Here is a 7,533-nt window from a genome sequence, read left to right as displayed (position 1 = left end):
ACCACACCCAGCTGAAAAAAATTTTTTTTGTATGTGTGGATGTCTTACCTGCACGTGTCTGTGCACCCCTGTGTGTTGTGTGCTCTTAGAGGACAGAACAGGGACCACGATCCCCTGAAGCTGGTTGCAGACAGCTGTGAGCTGCCGGGTGGCTGCTAGGAAGCAAACCTGGGTCGTTTGGAAGAGGAGCCAGGGCTTTCAGTCATACCGTGTTTCTCTACCCAACCCCATTTTTTAAGGTGGGGTCTAGGGATCACACAGAGGTTTTTGTGCTCCCAAGGAAAGCAGCTTATCAGCGGAGCTATCTCAGTAGTCATTTGTTACCATTTTTTACTTCCTTGATCTCTAAACTAAATAATCTGCGTTCAAGTCTTTTTTTTTTTTTTTTTTTTTTTAATTTCTGTAGCAAACACTTCTGGAAGACTTTAAACAGCATTCAATTCCTTCTTGGTGGACACTAGAGGGCGCCACTGTACCATAAAACACAAGGCTTGACAGCGGAAACCTCATTTAAAGGCATCTCCCAAGACAAGAATAATGGCTTTTTTTTTTTTTTTTTTTTTTTTAATTCTGAGGGGTGGGAAGGGAGTGAGCTTTGGAGAAAAACTACAGTTTTAGAAAAAACTTGAGCAGTTTCTAGTTTCTGAGGGTGGCTGTCACCTGCGGGTGTTTTGAAATATCGACTTGAAATCTGAGCAAACACCCAGGGACTTAGAGTTTCCACTTGGTTTTCAGATTTTTATCTTTGGTAGAACATCCTAAGCTTCCCACAGCCCGAAGCAGTGGAAACACAACAAAACAACATTCAGCAAAGACAGAGTATAGGGCGGTTGTTGCACATCCTGCCGAGAGATTATCTTCCCTCTGGATTTCATTTTGATAGTTCAGAATTAGACTTGAGTAACCGAGTGGCTGCCGTCAGTCGGAATGTGGGCAATTTAAGATTACTCTGGGACTGGGGAGGTGGCTTCGCTGATAAAGCATTGGAGCCTAAGTGTGGTCTCCAGTTCCTGTGTAAAAGACCAGACGTAATGACGTGTGTTGTAATCCCAGAGATGGTGAGGCAGGAGGCAGACACATTAGGTCCTGGAGTTCTTTACCCAGCTAGGCTGGGCTGCTTGGTGAGGGTCCAGGCCGATGAGAGACACTGGGTCAACAAAAATGCCAAATGCCTGAGAAACATCCCCCAGGGTCGTTCTCTGATGTTACATACATGTGCACCCTGTCCATCTGATGTCCACGTAAGTACACACATGTGGACCCCATCCACCCTCCCACCCCACCCACTGCACAACACGATTCTAAGTATCTCGGCACATGGCCAGTCTCTTTTTTTTTTTTTGTCTTTTTTTTTTATTTGATATAATTTATTTACATTTCAAATGATTTCCCCTTTTCTAGCCCCCCCCCTCCCCGAAAGTCCCGTAAGCCCCCTTCTCTTCCCCTGTCCTCCCTCCCACCCCTTCCCAGTTCCCCGTTCTGGTTTTGCCAAATACTGTTTCACTGAGTCTTTCCAGAACCAGGGACCACTCCTGCTTTCTTCTTGTATCTCATTTGATGTGTGGATTATGTTTTGGGTATTCCAGTTTTCTAGGTTAATAACCACTTATTAGTGAGTGCATACCATGATTCACCTTTTGAGTCTGGGTTACCTCACTTAGTATGATGTTCTCTAGCTCCATCCATTTGCCTAAGAATTTCATGAATTCATTGTTTCTAATGGCTGAATAGTACTCCATTGTGTAGATATACCACATTTTTTGTATCCACTCTTCTGTTGAGGGATACCTGGGTTCTTTCCAGCATCTGGCAATTATAAATAGGGCTGCTATGAACATAGTAGAGCATGTATCCTTATTACATGGTGGGGAATCCTCTGGGTATATGCCCAGGAGTGGTATAGCAGGATCTTCTGGAAGTGAGGTGCCCAGTTTTCGGAGGAACCGCCAGACTGCTTTCCAGAGTGGTTGTACCAATTTGCAACCCCACCAGCAGTGGAGGAGTGTTCCTCTTTCTCCGCACCCTCTCCAACACCTGCTGTCTCCTGAATTTTTAATCTTAGCCATTCTGACTGGTGTAAGATGAAATCTTAGGGTTGTTTTGATTTGCATTTCCCTAATGACTAATGAAGTGGAGCATTTTTTAAGATGCTTCTCCGCCATCCGAAGTTCTTCAGGTGAGAATTCTTTGTTTAACTCTGTACCCCATTTTTTAATAGGGTTGTTCGGTTTTCTGGAGTCTAACTTCTTGAGTTCTTTATATATATTGGATATTAGCCCTCTATCTGATGTAGGATTGGTGAAGATCTTTTCCCAATTTGTTGGTTGCCGATCTGTCCTCTTGATGGTGTCCTTTGCCTTACAGAAACTCTGTAACCTTATGAGGTCCCATTTGTCAATTCTTGCTCTTAGAGCATACGCTATTGGTGTTCTGTTCAGAAACTTTCTCCCTGTACCGATGTCCTCAAGGGTCTTCCCCAGTTTCTTTTCTATTAGCTTCAGAGTGTCTGGCTTTATGTGGAGGTCCTTGATCCATTTGGATTTGAGCTTAGTACAAGGAGACAAGGATGGATCAATTCGCGTTCTTCTGCATGCTGACCTCCAGTTGAACCAGCACCATTTGTTGAAAAGGCTATCTTTTTTCCATTGGATGTTTTCAGCCTCTTTGTCGAGGATCAAGTGGCCATAGGTGTGTGGGTTCATTTCTGGATCTTCAATCCTGTTCCATTGATCCTCCTGCCTGTCACTGTACCAATACCATGCAGTTTTTAACACTATTGCTCTGTAGTATTGCTTGAGGTCAGGGATACTGATTCCCCCAGATTTTCTTTTGTTGCTGAGAATAGTTTTAGCTATCCTGGGTTTTTTGTTGTTCCAGATGAATTTGATAATTGCTCTTTCTAACTCTGTGAAGAATTGAGTTGGGATTTTGATGGGTATTGCATTGAATCTGTATAGTGCTTTAGGCAAAATGGCCATTTTAACTATATTGATTCTACCGATCCATGAGCATGGGAGGTTTTCCCATTTTTTGAGATCTTCTTCCATTTCCTTCTTCAGAGTCTTGAAGTTCTTGTCATACAGATCTTTCACATGTTTGGTAAGAGTCACCCCAAGATACTTTATACTGTTTGAGGCTATTGTGAAGGGGGTCATTTCCCTAATTTCTTTCTCAGCCTGCTTATCCTTTGAGTATAGGAAGGCCACTGATTTGCTTGAGTTGATTTTATAACCTGCCACTTTGCTGAAGTTGTTTATCAGCTGTAGGAGCTCTCTAGTGGAGTTCTTTGGGTCACTTAGGTAGACGATCATGTCGTCTGCAAATAATGATAGTTTGACTTCTTCCTTTCCAATTTGTATCCCTTTGACCTCCTTATGTTGTCGAATTGCCCGAGCTAGTACCTCAAGTACAATATTGAAAAGATAAGGAGAAAGGGGGCAGCCTTGTCTGGTCCCTGATTTCAGTGGGATTGCTTCAAGTTTCTCTCCATTTAGTTTGATGCTGGCTACCGGTTTGCTGTATATTGCTTTTACTATGTTTAGGTATGGGCCTTGAATTCCTGTTCTCTCCAAGACTTTAAGCATGAAGGGATGCTGAATTTTGTCAAATGCTTTTTCAGCATCCAATGAAATGACCATGTGGTTTTGTTCTTTGAGTTTGTTTATGTAGTGGATTGTATTGATGGATTTCCGTATATTGAACCAACCCTGCATTCCCGGGATAAAGCCTACTTGATCATGGTGGATGATCGTTTTGATGTGTTCTTGGATTCGGTTGGCAAGAATTTTATTGAGTATTTTTGCATCGATGTTCATAAGGGAAATTGGTCTGAAGTTCTCTTTCTTTGTTGGATCTTTTTGTGGCTTTGGTATCAGCGTAATTGTGGCTTCGTAGAAGGAATTGGGTAGTGTTCCTTCTGTTTCTATTTTGTGGAATAGTTTGAAGAGTATTGGTGTTAACTCTTCTTTGAAGGTCTGGTAGAATTCTGCACTGAAGCCATCTGGTCCTGTGCTTTTTTTGGTTGGAAGACTTTCTATGACTCCTTCTATTTCTTTAGGCATTATGGGACTGTTTAGATGGTCTAGTTGGTCCTGATTTAATTTTGGTATTTGGTATCTGTCAAGGAAATTGTCCATTTCCTCCAGATTCTCCAGTTGTGTTGAGTACAGGCTCTTGTAGTAGGATCTGATGATTTTTTGGATTTCCTCAGTTTCCGTTGTTATATCTCCCTTTTCATTTCTAAGTTTGTTAATTTGGATACTTTCTCTGTGCCCTTTGGTCAGTCTGGCTAAGGGTTTATCTATCTTGTTGATTTTCTCAAAGAACCAGCTCCTGGTTTTGTTGATTCTTTGTATGGTTCTCTTTGGTTCTACTTGATTGATTTCGGCCCTGAGTTTGATGATTTCCTGCCTTCTACTCCTCCTGGGTGAAATAGCTTCTTTTTGTTCCAGGGCTTTCAGGTGTGTCATTAAGCTGGTAATGTATGCTCTCTCCATTTTCTTTTTGGAGGCACTCAGGGCTATGAGTTTTCCTCTTAGCACTGCTTTCATTGTGTCCCATAGATTTGGGTATGTTGTGTTTTCATTTTCATTGTGTTCTAAAAAGTCTTTAATTTCTTTCTTTATTTCTTCCTTGACCAAGGTATCATTGAGTAGAGTATTGTTCAATTTCCACATGTATGTGGGTTTTCTATTGTTTCTGTTGCTATTGAAGACTACTTTTACTCCATAGTGATCAGATAGGAGGCATGGGATTAGTTCGATCTTCTTATATTTGTTGAGGTCTGTCTTGTGACCAATTATATGGTCGATTTTGGAGAAGGTACCATGAGGTGCTGAAAAAAAGGTATATTCTTTTGTTTTAGGATAGAATGTTCTATATATATCTGTTAAATCTAATTGGTCCAAAGCTTCAATTAGTTTCATTGTGTCCTTGTTTAGTTTCTGTTTTCCTGATCGGTCCATTGAGGAAAGTGCAGTGTTGAAGTCACCCACAATTATTGTGTTAGGTGCAATGTGTGCTTTGAGTTTTAATAAAGTTTCTTTTATGAAAGAGGGTGCCCTTGCATTTGGAGCATAGATGTTCAGGATTGAGAGTTCTTCTTGTTGTATTTTTCCTTTGACCAGCAAGAAGTGTCCCTCAGAGTCTCTTTTGATGACTTTGGGTTGAAAGTCAATTTTATCTGATATTAAAATGGCTACTCCAGCTTGTTTCCTGAGACCATTTGCTTGTAAAATCGTCTTCCAGCCTTTTACTCTAAGGTAGTGTTTGTCTTTGACCCTGAGGTGTGCTTCCTGTAAGCAGCAAAATGTAGGGTCCTGTTTACGTATCCAGTCAGTTAGTCTGTGTCTTTTTATTGGGGCATTAAGTCCATTGATGTTAAGAGATATTAAGGAATAGTGATTGTTACTTCCTATCATTTTTGACGTTATTTTTTAAATTTGATTGCTTAACTTCTTTTGGGTTTGATGAAAGGTTTCTATCTTGCTTTTTCCAGGGTGAAGTTTCCCTCCTTGTATTGGTGTTGTCCTCCTATTATCCTTTTTAGGGCTGGGTTTGTGGATAGATATTGGGTAAACTTGGTTTTGTGGTGAAATATCTTGGTTTCTCCATCTGTGGTGATTGAGAGTTTTGCTGGATATAGTAGTTTTGGTTGGCATTTGTGTTCTCTTAGAGTCTGCATGAGATCTGCCCAGGACCTTCTAGCCTTCATAGTCTCAGGTGAGAAGTCTGCTGTGATTCTGATAGGTCTTCCTTTATATGTTACTTGGCCTTTTTCTCTTACTGCCTTTAATATTCTTTCTTTGTTTAGAACATTTGGTGTTTTGATTATTATGTGACGGGAAGTATTTCTGTTCTGGTCCAGTCTGTTTGGAGTTCTGTAGGCTTCTTGTATATTCATGGGCATCTCTCTCTTTAGGTTAGGGAAGTTTTCTTCCATAATTTTATTGAAGATATTTGCTGGCCCTTTAAGTTGTAAATCTTCACTCTCATCTATGCCTATAATCCTTAGGTTTGGTCTTCTCATTGTGTCCCGGATTTCCTGGATATTTTGGGTTACAAGCTTTTTGCATTTTGCATTTTCTTTAACTGTTGAGTCCATGGTTTCTATGGAATCTTCAGCATCTGAGATTCTTTCTTCTATTTCTTGTATTCTGTTGTTGATATTTGCATCTCTGTCCCCTGATTTCTTCCCAAGGCTTTCTATCTCCAAAGTTGTCTCCTTTTGAGTTTTCTTAGTTGTTTCTACTTCTGATTTTAGATCCTGGATGGTTTTGCTTAGCTCCTTCACTTGCTTGTTTGTGCTTTCCTGTAATTCTTTAAGAGATTTTTGTGTTTTCTCTTTCATGACCTCAGCCTGTTGACCAAAGTTCTCCTGTATTTCTTTAAGTGTTTTTTGCATTTCTTCCTTGTTGGCTTTTGTATTATCCTGGATTTCTTTCAATGATTTTTGTGTTTCCCTTGCAAGGGCTTCTAACTTTTGATCCATTTTCTCCTGAATTTCTTTAAGTATGTCCTTCATGTGTTCCTGTACCAGCATCATGACCAGTGATTTTAAATCCAAATCTTGTTTTACTGGTGTGATGGGGTATCCAGGACATGCTGGTAGAGGAGAATTGGGTTCAGATGTTGCCATATTGCCTTGATTTCTGTTAGTGACGTTCCTGCGTTTGCCTTTTGCCATCTAGCTCTCACTGGTGTTACTTGGTCTTGTCAGTGCTGGACTCACCAGTGCAAGCTGCCCCTTCCCCGTTGGCCTCTGGTGCACAGCTTACACCCTGCACTGCCTGTAGACAGGGTGCTGCTGTCCAGGCTGTTCAGATCCCGAAGCAGGCACCTGAAGGCTCCTGCTGGGGCCCGCAGGTTTTACCGGAGCACACCGACTTCTCCCAGCTGGCCGCCCGGAAGCCCCCGCTAGCCTCTTGAGGGACCTGGAGATGTGGTGCGGCCCAGGCTGATCTGAAGCGGAGAGAGTTGAGCTGAGGGCTTCTGCCTGAGGCCTTGCCCCAGATTGTGTCTGTGGACCAGATGGAGCCCGTGTGCACCCCCAGGGAGCGCTGAAGGTGTATGCTGCTGTGACCTCCCCTGTGTTCCGCTCACTCCGCTGGGCAGCCGATTCCGCAACCGGGCTGGCGCACACAAGGTTAGCCTGGTCGCCCAGGCCCTGAGTCCAGGCAAAAGCCTGGGAGGCCAAGGTCCGAGCAAAGTTCCCCTAGGGCTATGACTGTTAATTGGGTCTGCCAGGTGACCCGGATGGCCGGCGTGCGCGTCCACGCTCCCCGAAAGCACCGGGAGAGTCTGTTGTGCTAACAACCTCCTGGGCGGGTTGACACACAGATGGCCCACCAAGCCGTCCAGTTCTTGGGGTCAGTCCTGTGCCTTTTGGGGCCTAGACCCCCATTTTGTTAGCCTCAGGCTACACTTGTTAGCCGTCTCTGCCCTCCCGAGCACTCTGGGTCCTGTAGGCAAAATGACGGCGCGTGCGCTGGCCAGGGCAAAAAAACCTCCTGGCTGGGTTGGCACCCCGATGGC

Source organism: Apodemus sylvaticus, chromosome 14 (assembly GCF_947179515.1).
Source record: "Apodemus sylvaticus chromosome 14, mApoSyl1.1, whole genome shotgun sequence".
In the NCBI taxonomy this organism is placed as follows: Eukaryota; Metazoa; Chordata; class Mammalia; order Rodentia; family Muridae; genus Apodemus; species Apodemus sylvaticus.
Note: the sequence above shows the minus strand (reverse complement) of the source record.